We start from the raw sequence: 13,823 nt of genomic DNA, 5'->3' as shown, positions 1-13,823 counted from the left end.
TACTGTATTTCAGTTGAATTTTGACCTATATTTAACCGAAATTCCCCCAAAAGAGGTCAAAATCTCAAAAAATAGAACGTTTTGGCGTCCTCCGAGGACACTTTCAAAAAAGTCAAAAGGAGGACAAATCCTCTTAATGGTATGGTATGGTATGATAGGGTATGGTATGGTATGGTATGGAAGTAAGGTATGTAGGGCTGGGCAAAATCGAGTACCTGAGTGATTCGATTCTGAATCATGTAATGTGCTTCGAGTCGAGTCGAGTAATCGAGTATCACCCATTATGATGTCATATCAGAATGTGAAACGTCAAAGCTCAAATGTGTACCTTTTATGCCACCAAAAAGCATGTAATGCCTGTTATCCATCTCATAAATAATACTTTGGTATTTTTCCGACCATGCCGATTTAATTCCACTTGGTGACAATGTTGTAGGACAATGACTACTTCGGTAATGTGTTATGTACAGTAATCTTCGTAGCTTTGTACAATGTGTTACGTATGGTGCGATACCGCCGATCAAGGCTTCAAGGCTTCTACAGTGAAAATTAGTATTGGAACTATAATTCTCGTTGATAAATTAGCTTTCAGTGGCGAGAAGCGTATAATTTCAGTACTCGAAAAAAATCGTATTTTACTACTCGACTCGAATCAATAAAATTAATACTCGATTCAGAATCGAGTACTCAAATCATTATGCCCAGCCCTGGTATGGTATGGAACGAAATTTCGGTATGGACTATGGAGATGTGCAATTATGGTATGGTATGAAAGTTTCCCCAAGTATGGTATGGAATTGTTTTTCCACACTTCCATACATTTTCCATACTTTGACGTTTTGCGAAGACCATGACAATGATCCTATATACTTTCGATTTGTCAAATTGACTGCATAGCCTACCTCAGAAAATCGCTCACTGTCTATGTTCATATCTCACTCACCCACCCAGGTCGACATCTATTTGTAGACAATGTCGCGCAACGCGTAGGCTATATGAATGGAAGAATATTCCCATCTAAAACGAATGATATTCGACCGCTGCCAATCGGCCCACCCGGAGACCCATCATCATTTATAACTTGCCCTAAATTTTCGAAAGCATCCCCTCCAACAACTCTACCGGTGAATCTGATCACATGGGCTGAGATACGATAAATGTTTAATAGTAATATGTGAAACGACTAATATTAATGACGAAATTTATTTGTGAGCCTGAAAAAATGTGCGCGCCTTGGGCGAACATATTGATGCCTAGAAACTATTCATAACATGACTACTCGCGATTTCGATGCGTATAGTAAGCCGATATGCATAAATATAAAAATACAGTGTTCACCAGAAATGGATATGGACAGTTTAACATGGGTATTCGGCGCCCAGTTAGTTCATTACTACTATCCCTTGGAGTGGCCGTGAATAGCCAAAAGGTTGGCCACCCCTGATCAAGGTAGTCGAAATACGATGGATAGGCCTACTAAATTCCACAGCAGCAACAGCAACAACGTTCGTTTTCTGGGATATAGCGGCAGTGTTCTCAAGTGTTTAGCTGGCTTTCCTCTGATTAAAACATGGAGATGACGAAATGAATGAAGTTTGTACAATAGATAAAGATGTAGGCTACTTAAGTGTGGCACATTGAAAACATTCGGATAATCCTTAAGTGGGATTAGTGAAGGTGCCTAAGTAGAATACAAGCACACTAAGTGATGTTCATATCTATAGGAAACTTCATCGTCGTAAACAAGTTCAAGACCGCGTGAACGCACAAGTACCATGCTAGTCTACCTTCGAATATATATTGAGAGGGTGTAGCACCGTCGGTAATACAGACCATGATTGAGCATGAGCATCATCACCGATTTTATCATGGATTTTATAGTATAGAGCAGGGGTTCTCAACCCGCGGCCCGCAGACGTTTATTTAGCGGCCCGCGACGTCTTTCATTATGAATGCAATTATTACTGACACGGTATTGTTGCACAATAATTGAGCTGCTTAGCTCTCTTATCGCACCGTCTCTATTTCGTTTGATTACTCATTTTTGATGTGTTCTGGTTTCTTGATATATGCTCGAGTTTAGATTGTTATTGTTTTGAATCTGCATTCGGTTGGACTACGGTTCACGAGCATCCCGCTACGTATATATACAGTTTTAAAGAGTGTTTCACTCACTGCGAATGGTTTGAACAGAAACAGGAACAAGGAATGGAAAATTAAACGGCGAGAACTGAGTTTGTAACTCAGCGTGGAACAATGAATTTGCATTCTCAGATATAAATGGAAATCTATGTCATACTTGTCGAAGAATAGTTTTCGTAAGTCGTAACGAAGCATAGAAGCCTATAAAACGATAACGCGACAGTTTCGCCAGGAGTTGAACAAATGTTAACTAGGTTTCAAGCCCAGCAATCTATATTTTGAGGCATTGTAAAATTGCCGAAGACGTTACTGACACATCGTTCAAAATTGCTGGGCTAAACCCACGAAATCTGCCAAAGAAGGTGTGACTTCAATAAAACTCTGCGAGTATTTGCTGTTTCCGGAACTCAGCAGCAATGACAACATCACCTGACATATGTCGAAGCTACAATTGTCTGGTTCAACAGTGGCCAAAATGAGCAATGTCAGTCGATCTTTTATCAAATGTTCTGAAACACGTTGTCGCGTATAGACTACTTTATCCTAGCATTGGATTAATTCACCGACTTCATAGACATTGCATAGCTATTTATCTGGGAGCCTGTTATCGAAGTGGACATATTTGCTCACTGGTTTGGCAAACGCAGGAGGGGGGACAGCGAAAAACATCAACTTGAAAGAGCTAACTTCTGTAACTAATGGTGCAGGGCTCTCGCCATGGAATGAAAGGAGAAGGGTTGATTGGTTTGCTCAGAAATGACACCGAACGGCAAACTTCTTCTCATATCACTGAGAGCTCAATGCCAAAATGGCCTCTGTAACGAAAAAGTTACCGTAATTTTATACATGCTCGCTCCCGCTTTGAAACTGTTCTCTGTTGGAAGGGTTTAAAAGGTGCATACCGGCCCGTATACGACTGGTAAATAGGCTATACAGTAGCCTAAATTTATTAGTAACCCATAAATACATGATAATAATGTTCTGCGGCCCGCAGCGTCATTTGCTGTTAAAATGCGGCCCGTTATACAAGGGAAGTTGAGAACCCCTGGTATAGAGTATGGACTATAGATAGACAGACCAAATTAACGAAGAAAGTGTATCATCTAACTCAGGAATGTAAAACGGAAATTGCGTCGCGGGCCGGACCAGTCAACTGATTCCAAAATGTTATGTCGCGACCTTTCTTTTCACTTGAATACCTAATTATCAAGCATATATTGATAATACAGGAATCAGAGGGGTCTTATTATCTTATTCTAGCGAGTGCAACACCTTTATTCGCGAACAAAGGAATTGGCAAAAATACGATGATTATCCGGGTGAATCATTTAGCTATACAGTTGAGAACAAGTAGAGATAAAAACCTATCAAACAGTGCGCTAACGACGATATCAATTGGTATATTTATGTGTTTCCTTTACTTTAGTCGTTAACTGGCCTTAGCTCTGCGTGGTTGGGAGTACAAGATATTTAACCGTAAACGCGGACATTGGAATTATTAATTTTATTATTTAATCGCGAGTCGGGTTTCGCTCATAAGTCCGGGGACCTGTTGGGTTGGAAGTAACACAACAATGCGATCATATATAGGCCTATTTGTGTAACTAATATATTCTCCATATAAATTGCATTTAACGGTTCCGCATTGGCGTTTTCGCTTTTGTGAATAGAAACTGTTTGGTCTATTTTCCATAAAAATCTGAACTCTGGGTGCACTTTTTGCATTCCCGAATTAGAGAGAGTGAAATCACAACGCCAAAGTCAGTTGGTTATAATGGGAACTATGAACTGAACATGCTCGAAATTTTCTGTATTGAGGGAGTATTTAATGAAAGTATTTCCCGTAAAACAGCTGAACATCTTATACAAATGTGCTGGATGATATAGGATTTTTTTTCTATTTACTCATAATTGCTTCGCGGGCCGGATGAAACTGTCTGGCGGACCGAATGCGGCCCGCGGGCCGTATGTTTGACACCCCTGATCCGACTGTTTAAACCAGTGGTTCCCAACCTTTGTCGGTGTCAAGGCCAAATTTAGAATTTCAGAGTACGGTGGGGGCCGCACGAGTACACTCATTAAGTATAGCAAAAATATAAAGCACAGTGACTATATACGTCCTCTTTCAAGAGGATTTGTCCTCTTTTTTCGACTTTTTGTAAAGTGTTCTTGGAGGATGCCCAAATGTCCTTTTTTAAGATTTTGTCCTCTTTTATGAGAATGTTGGTTAAATATAGGACAAAATCGACTGAGATACAGTAAATCATCACTGAAGTGACGCTCCGGCAGGTATTTCGGGAGCTGAGTCGGAAAGTTGACATCTTTTTTAGTCAAACGACCACGAATTGGTGAAAATTTACCATTTATCAGGATATTTCATCAGTTTTTCAAGTCTGAAAATTTTGAAAAAGTGTCCTCTTTTCAGATTTTAAAAATATGGTAACCTTATTATAAAGCAACAAAGCACGTACCAACTTGACCAAAGGACTGATTAACCTATCGCAGCTTTATAGAATTTGTGACAGCTTTAGATCACTAAAACGTCCACAAAATAGAGTAAAATCGAGGAGAACTGGACAACTGCTGCTGGGTTTTGCCTTAACCATAGATTTTCAACATACGGATTGATGCGCAGCACACGGCACACGGTCCAAACGCCGAGAGGCTCACCGCCGAGCCCGGTAAAAGCAGCACAATCGGCCGTCCCACCACTGGCGATCCGAGCGTCCATATTTAATATGTCCAATATGTCCGGTCCAAATCCAATGATTCCAAACCTATGGTACGCGTACCACTACTGGTAGCCTACGCGAAGGTCTTCAAGGTGGTACGCGAGTAGATTCTGTTTTTTTTATTGACTGAAGGCAGTTATTAAATCAGGTGGGGTTGATTTTGAGTTTTTTGAAATCGCCGTGGGTAGAGGGCAATCCCATTAATGACGGAGTAGGGGAAAAGTTCTAGTCGTAAGGCATTGGGGTTCTTACCTAACCAAATTCTGTTTTAATATATTTGACCACAAGTAATTCCAAATGGATCCACTATACAGAAATTATACACTACGCCTTTCTGTTTCGCTGCCTTCGGCTGCTTAACACGGTGAAAACATTTTTAACCGTCTTCGGCGCGCGCAACGTATGTAGGTGGTGCGCGAGCACTGCATAAAACCTCGAAAACGGTTGGGAACCACTGTCTTAAACGAAAGCAAGTGCCGCACCGACCCAGAAATTACAAACCGAAATATGACCAAGGCAATGAAACGAACCTAAAATGGTCATTAAAACATGAAAATGTACATAGTTCCGAACAATCGCTGGACGCCATTGGTCATTGTCATGGTCATTGTGTTGCCGCGCTCCCATTGTTTAGAACGATCGACCTTCGGCGGCTATTTTGGAGTAACTCCACCGCCCCGGCCAGACCCCAATCCGCCCCCCAGAATCAGAGCGGCACCAGCCCTCGACAAAGACCGGACATATCAAATTATTCAGACGCTCGGGTCGCGAGCTACAGGACCGCCGACCACGCCGCCTCCAGCCGGCTCAGCAGCACGCCGCCTGGCGCATCCAACCACCAGTCACGTGTTGTACATCTATACGTAGATTAGTTATCAATACCTATATCTAAAGCTACCGCTCGTTCAACTGGAATGTTAGGTCACATTGCATTGAAACATTAGTGACGTAACGTTAGCACACTACTCACAACTTTCCTGCAATCCCAATTAAAAACTCCAGACTCCGAGCCAAGCAAGAGTATTTTATAAATATAAACTTAATTTTTATATCATAAATCGATTTCTTAATATTTTGGTGGGGCCGCGGTTGGGAATCACTGATATATACCATACCCAAAATTGTCGTCTGAAGCGTTAGGGGTAATTATTACATTCACCACCACCTATCGTTGTGGAAATGAATTTTTGGCACCCGTTCATATGAAATCGACGGCGTGGATTTTCAAGCACGACCGCGCATTTCAATAAATGCAGAATTCGCTACAGAAGGTCTTCCCAAATTCTACATTAATAGTATAATGTTATTTTCATGACAAGTCCCTTCGGTTGCTCTTCAACATTAGCCTGCAGTTAATACTTGCGCAAGGCAGATGACGCTTGTGCGATAAGGTGAGGGGTTCCGCGAATACAAAAAGGTTGAGAATAACTGTAATAGAGGCTAGCAAATAGCAAAGTCGGCAAGTCGCATTTTTTTCAAATGGTACGTAACAATCACCATCAGGTCAGACATGTCTAACGGATCTTTGCGAGCTTCGCCTCTGCAGAAAATTTAATAAAGCCCGGTATGAATATTTAGTTTCTAAAATGTATTATAAAATGGAGTTTCCAATACGACATGAAAGTCGCGTGCATATGTCGTGATTTAATTTAGGGTTCATTTTGGATTTTGAAGGATCACAGGTCCGCGAGGTCAAAACGGTCGAGAACCATTGGTCTGTAGGGGTAATCATGCTGGGGTGGAATTACGACATTTTTTGGTGTAAAATAGCTATAAAATTCATGACCAAAAATCCTACGAAGAATCGCCCTTATTTGACCGTCAAGCCGCAAGATTACCGCGTGGGGATGCTATAACTCCATACATGTCAATGCGCTCAGAAATCACGTTGTGATGGAAATAATATAAATTTAATGCGCGATTTCAGTCCAAGTACGAAGTGCTAAGTAAAAATTGTACGAATGAAGTAATCAATCTCAGGGCGGTAAAGCTGTTTACAGTATTGCATATTACAGTTTGCATAACCAGTGTTACAAGAATGATGCAGATCTTGCAGATAATAAATTATTGACCATATATACTCAGTCACTAATGAAAACGAAAGTGAATGAAAGATAGCAAGATTTTTGCGTCGTGAGTCATTTGTAATTCATTCAAAACTAATTGGATGACAAAAACCTTACGCACTAATTCTTGCATTTTCCATAGAATGAAGTTAGCTCACAAAGTGTTCGGTTTGGTTGGTATAGGTTCCCCATAAAATCCCTCAATCATTCACTGAAGGGTGCTTTACAAAACAATGGCCCATTGATTTATCTGCACTGAAAAGGATAGTGAAATGTTAGCACTTACAAATGTAGTAAAAAAAATAGGACAGACTTGAAATATGGCGACTTTGTGCAGATTACATGTATTCAACGACCATACTGCAGTATGGCGGGGCCCAGAATATCTAATATTTGGCCGGAGTCGGATCGGAGCCGGATCAGTACTATTTACTAAGAATATGGCAGCCTTACCCACTTCCCCCCTCGAATCAATATTTAAAGTGAAACGTTCATGGAAATAAGCCACATGCTAAGTCCAAGTTGGCATAATTACTTCAGATCAGGGTTGGGCTTGATCTTTGGATTTTTAATTTCCTGTTTGCATTGTTTAAATCAATATTCGTTACCGTCCTGTGAGTAGATAATTATTATCGAAGTTTTTCAGACCGGATCACGGTCATTCCGAGAATCCAGCCTAGGAGTCGGACCGGAGTCGGATCACAGAATTTGTCGATCCGCTCCGAAAAGGAATCGGAGATGATGTCTAGAACCTTATTTTGATAAGAAATGTAGTGGGGCTGAATTGCGCCATACGTGACAAAATTTTAGGTTTCTCAATTTCAGAAGAATTTGGTTAGGAGCATGGGTATGCCTCCTCCAAGGGATATGCCTGGGATGAGTCAAACATTGCGCTCCTTATGTTTCAACGCCTGTCGATTATATCTAAACTTAGCAAGAAATCCAAATTACCGATTATATCTGACCCAATCGTTCCGTCTTTTTTCGCCCCCTACCCATCAAAATCGCCAATGCTTTAGGAAATGTTATATGCGGTCATACAGCATTTATAAATTTCTTATATATAGAAAACTAAAATATACCGATTTTTTTATTGTCGATTTATTGGCAGCGATGACATATGGGAAAATTAGTAAGTTGAACTTGACCAAGTTACCATGCAATACTTTTAGTTGACAACTACGGAATTTGAAGTTAGTTTACCGATTGAATGGAGCGGTCTGTCGAATTTTGAGGTGAAGTTTCAGGTCCGGTTTTGCCGAGAATGTACAATCCATACCATGATAGAATTTGCTGTTATTGATTGCTCTCTGAGGCAGTGATTCCCAAACTGTGTGCCGCCACAGATCATCACGTGTGCCGTGAATCTTTTTTTTTTAATTTGGAAATTATTTTATAAATTTTTCAACTGAGGCATGCTGGCTGGCATATGCGACTTGAAAGCTGAACACCTGCTTCATAGCTGATGAGTAGGTAATATGACCATTAGAATGAACCCATTCATGATATTTTCTATGAGTTGTGTAATTGTCTCGTCATAATTCGGCTGCTATCTGTCGAACTAATTCATTCCATGCTCCTAATTTATGGTCTCATAAAAAATACTCCGGTAAATTGGAGAACACTGTCTGGACCTAAACTTGTACTGCAATATTACTTTTCAGGATTTGTTGTTCATTCGACTGGTAGTAAGTTCATTTGTAAGCAACGAATCAAGCGATCTTGATTTACTAAAAGCTGCGTTTATGGAAAAAAACGCTGTTTCCTCAAGAATGGACCAGCTATGGCTATCTCCTTCCAATACCTATACCTTCATAGGTACAAAAGCAGTCAGAATTTTATCGCCATGTGCATTTCTGAGACTATGCGAACACAGCTTATTTGATTTGGCTGAAATTAAAAGCTGTACAGTGTACAGCCTGTACAGTAGGGCTGTTCAAAAATCACTTTTTTCTGGATTATAGCCATTCAGTGATTAAATTGTCAGGCTACCCTAAAAAACGCTGCACAACAAATTTGGTTCAATTCTAACTAGTATAGAGCTCCGCGGATCCAATTAAATCTTTTAATTTATATAGGAAAATTGAAAAAAAAATTTCAAATTTTTATGTCAACCCCATAAAATTGTTGAGCTCTCCTTAGAGACGTTGAAAAACAAATTTGACTCAATTCCAACTAGTAGAAGCGGAGTTATTGTAGTTTTTCGTTGATAATCCTCGGATTATCCACTATTCAAGGATAATCCGAGAATTATCAACGAAAAACTCAAATAACTCCACTTCTACCAGTTGGAATTCACTCAAATTTGTTCTGCATCGCCTTTGAAGACAGCTCAACAATTTTATGAGGTTGACAAAAAATTTTATTTTTCAATTTTCCCTAATAAATTAAAATTTTTAAATAGATCTGCAGAGTCTTATACTTGTTGGAATTGAACCGAAATTGGTGTGCAGCGTTTTTTAGGGTAACCTGACGATTTAATCAGTGAATGGCTGTAATCCGGGAAAAAAGTTAGTTTTGAACAGCCCTACTGTACACCTACACAAGAGAGACTGCTTGGATTTGACGATGAAATGCGGGAATGTTTTTGATAATATAACCTCGTTTCAGACGTATATATGTTTGTATGAATAGGCATAGCCATCGCAATACCACGTCAATTTTATTTTTAAAAGCAACTTTCTTGTAAGGGTGCCGCGAGTTTATTATAATTTTTCTAGTTTGCCACAAGCCCAAAAAGTTTGGAAATCACTGCCCTAAGGTCATCCCATTATTTAATACTCCAAGGCAAAACAACTTCATACTATATGATAACGGCTATTGTATATTGTCGATTTCACCCGTCACCCGCTTGTTTGACACTGAAGCGTACGAGCACAAGAGTAGACCCTATTACAAAGTCTATGATGCAAAATCAATGATATTTATATTTATATTTTAGTCACAACTCAGAACTTGTCATATAGGAAGAGGAAAGTGATAACACACGCATAAACTTTTCCATTAAGCGGAGAACGGTTTATGATGAAGATTGGGTTTATCCTGACGCTACTTGGTCTTACGTTTCTGGAAATCAGTTGTTATGATGTACATCATGAAGCCAAACAACAGAGTAAGTATGACGATTTCATTAACGTGACGGACCCGAACGTGAACATTCTTGTGACGCCCCGGCGTTGTGAAAATCTTAAAACAATTCAATCTAACACCTAGCCCACAATCCATGGTCGGCGCTACTTGAACAAATAGTGTAAACTATTTTCTATTTCTTTAATAGTGGTGCGCGCATTTCATCTGATGACCAACAAATGCAGGATGACATACTGCCAATATTTGTCGACTCCGTTTGGTTGTATGATGGGTGATTTTAGAGATCGTATTGATAGAAAATGTAAGTATATTTTCAAGCAATATAAATAAATATGTTAAATTGGAGTGTAATCATAGGCGACGATATTATATTCGAGTTTAAGTCAAAGAACTATAGTAAAGTTTTACTTATGTGTAAATTGAATAGTATAAACCGCATATTTCTATGTAACATACCCCGTAAGTGGCTATGGCTAATGGCTCCACTGAATAATCGGACAATCAACCGATAACGTGCCATTGCAGAGGTATATATCTATCAATATGGTATAGTGCGTTTCTTCGCAGTATACCGTTCTGATTACACGCGCCTTTCATTTGGCGATGATGATAATTCTACATATTACAATCGTAGTATCATTTATCAGCAGCCTGCCGTTTTATTCAACAACCTGACAATTGACAGCCAATATCGGATTTTCGTATTATGATGCAACAAATATAGCACACACCATTTGATAACCGTACCGCTCCCGGATAAATATCGCGCTTAACTTTCATACATGCCACTCCTGGGTTTTTCCACCCAGATCTATAGGTTTTTCGAGCATCACCCGCGTTTCTGGGTTTTTGTCCTTAAAATCTGTTTTTTTTTTTCAACATCATGTTAGCCAGGTCAATTTTACGCCCGTAAATTAATTATTAGATTAGTAAGATCATGAAGTCGTATTCATAATGTTATCTAAGTATATATACTTTCAATTCAACGGAAACGCTCAGAGATATACAGTTGGCAACCCCAGAAAGATAGCATTCGTGTCACATTATCCCAGACAAAAGTGATTGTCCCAGCTAGTATTAATGAATCGAAATCGGATGGCATGTTTTGAGTATTGAGGGCGCGCACCAAATGTTTCATAGCAATAATGCATCAAGAGGAAAACAACATTTTTGTGGGATTTTCAGTGTTAACCGAGTCAAATTTATTGTATGAACTGTGGGAACTTCAATATCAAGGGCTAAAACTCACTTCTATGACTGTATGACTGTAATTAATGACTGTCAATTTCCGGTTTCAGAGCTATCCCATATAAATTTGAGTGAAATATAGGATCTGGGTTTTTCTGGGTTTATTTATCGCTCACATCTCGGTTTTTCCGAAATATCCCAGCGGCATCTCTGTTAACCTTATCAAGTTTACGCGTTCGGATTAGCAGTTTTCATTCACATGATTAGCGTTATTCCGAATCAGCTGACTTCATGATCTCCAATGTAATTGTTATGGCAGTAGGGCTGTGTAGCTACTGGATAGTGGATATAGGTCATCATATATATTACAATGTACATTTTCAGTTTGTCGGATCTGTTTGAGACATATCTGCCGAAAGTCACAAGGTGATTCTCCTTTTGGATGGATATAATTGCATCGAGTTATAGATAACTAACCGTAGGCTACATTCATTAAATTCAATAATGGATTGCATATAATATGAATTTTTTCATGCCAATTACTTGTGGAATTCGTTTTCATCATGAACAGTCTATGTTACTATAAACCCATTTGACTTCATGTTTATAGTCTTCAGGTGTTTTTATCAAAAATGGTTCATATGTTACAAATACCTCGGTATAACATGCTGGAACTGCTATAACATGGTGGAGCTTCTGATATAAAATGTATTTTGGGGGAATATATTGTATATAAAAGACAATACATGAGACTGCGTTGTACATTGTACAATTGTACATCCACAGTGAGAGTCATATTATTGCGTGGCGTTGTTGAAATTGGATATCGCATATAAGGGTACAGTCTTAAAATTTTGTCTGAGTAATTGAGCGTGAACGTCGTATATGAGTAACGTATGAGCGATTCTAACTGGAATCGAGTCTGGGGAGATTATTCCTAAATCGCGACTGAATCAGGGTTGTATTTGTTCTCCAGAAACTTAATGACTACTATAATAGTCTGTGATCTATTTGACGTTTCGGTCAATTCATTTTCACAGTTCATCGAATTGAATTCGTCTTCACTAGATTCATTCCAATCTTTTGGCGCTGATAACACACTTCTTTGAAGGCATGTTGCTTTTTTCTCAGACCTTGTATCTTTATAAGCGCGGAAAATAACATATTCTTGCGCTTACGTGAGCGAAGTTGAGCGCCCAAATAGTAACTAGGATACCACAATCTATATTAAAAACTTCTATAACCGAAAGTAGATTCGATGCATGAACGGCATAAATAAATTGAGATCGTTTTAGTTTCGCTGAGTTGATACTGGTTTTGATCACATATTCACTCGACAGCAGATTTACATCGTGCTTTTTGCGGAAGAAACCATGTTTCTGCCTGTTGCACGAGAAGTTGTAGTTGATGAGAATGCATGTCCGACCGATTTGAAGTTAATGTTCCTGCATTAATCATTTTTCGGTAGTAATCAATAAATATAACTTTTCCTCTAGTATTTTACTGAAATGATTTGCTGCACCATGCATCTGTGTAAAAGTCAACTCAATATGTATGTACGTACAAGTTCGAGGAATATTCACAAAAAGTCTAAATTATCAGCAATTATCATGTTTCGATAATGCGATATTGGTTTTACTTCTGTATCTGTTTGAATCCGTATAGTAAACAGATAGGGTAAGAGGCACCCTTAACTCTTCAAGTAATATTCAGTGGCATAGCAGCCACCTGGCGGTTGTGGCTCTGCGTCAGGGGCGGCAGGATGCAAGAGGGCGGCAAAATGGGAGCTGATGACGTTTTTTCAGTCAACACTACTGAAGTACTGAAAAAGTTGGGTAATGCGGGAATCAAGGCGAAGTGCCGACCTTTTTTAGTCAACACATTTTCCGTTAATATAATTGAAAAGATTGAAACCCTTTTACAATTTGGGTGGCGTTTGCAACGGAAGCGAGGGGCGGCAGCATATGCTCCTACGCCACTGGTTATAGGCAACCTATTATTGTAATGGGTGTGTGATTAAAGCATTCTTCAAATTCTATTCCACGTACCAGATATTTATGGAAAATGTACTATTGGTGTTATATTAGGAAAACTACAGAGGTTGTGTGTATCACCGCTTGGTGGTTTGATGAACCACACTTAATATAGCTTACATTTCCGTATAGTAATACCTTGGATCAGTGACAGACAGTGAGACAAAACAGTTTGTTTATCGAATTCAACCCATTTAGATAAAATATAAGAACCTTGCAAGTTTACTTGATACTGAACCTGACGTCATTGATATTTTCTAATTAGCACTTTTGAGCCGCGTATCTCCAGCCAGATTCCGTCGACCATGACACTGGTCAACATGATTTTTGCTTTCTGGGCAAAATGGTGACTGTTAAGTCCATTTTCGTATGCTGATTACAAATATGACGTCGCTTTTTTCCATCACGTCAAGATTTTCTATAATCTGTGATTTAAAATTTTGCATTTCAGTGCTAAAAACAGCCTGTTCTGTGACGTATTCCTTGCCATTAGGTCATAGCTATATTCATTTTGAAGTCATCAGAGGTACTCAAATTACTTACCATAGGTACTCAAGTAGAAGGAGAAACAA

At 39.2% G+C, this 13,823-nt stretch overlaps 1 long non-coding RNA gene across 1 annotated transcript; it reads left to right on the top strand.

Moving 5' to 3' along the window:
• The first annotated feature begins 9,603 nt into the window (after positions 1 to 9,603).
• LOC145457615 (uncharacterized) lies at positions 9,604 to 12,191 on the top strand. Its single transcript, XR_013920935.1, has 3 exons — positions 9,604 to 10,052; positions 10,218 to 10,331; positions 11,603 to 12,191. It is a non-coding gene; the product is annotated as an uncharacterized LOC145457615 (long non-coding RNA).
• The last annotated feature ends 1,632 nt before the right edge of the window (positions 12,192 to 13,823 follow it).

This window comes from Botryllus schlosseri, chromosome 15 (genome assembly GCF_051294905.1).
Source record: "Botryllus schlosseri isolate E-star chromosome 15, Bs_hap1, whole genome shotgun sequence".
Classification (NCBI taxonomy): domain Eukaryota; kingdom Metazoa; phylum Chordata; class Ascidiacea; order Stolidobranchia; family Styelidae; genus Botryllus; species Botryllus schlosseri.
Note: the sequence above shows the minus strand (reverse complement) of the source record. Positions and strands in the feature narration are given on the sequence as shown.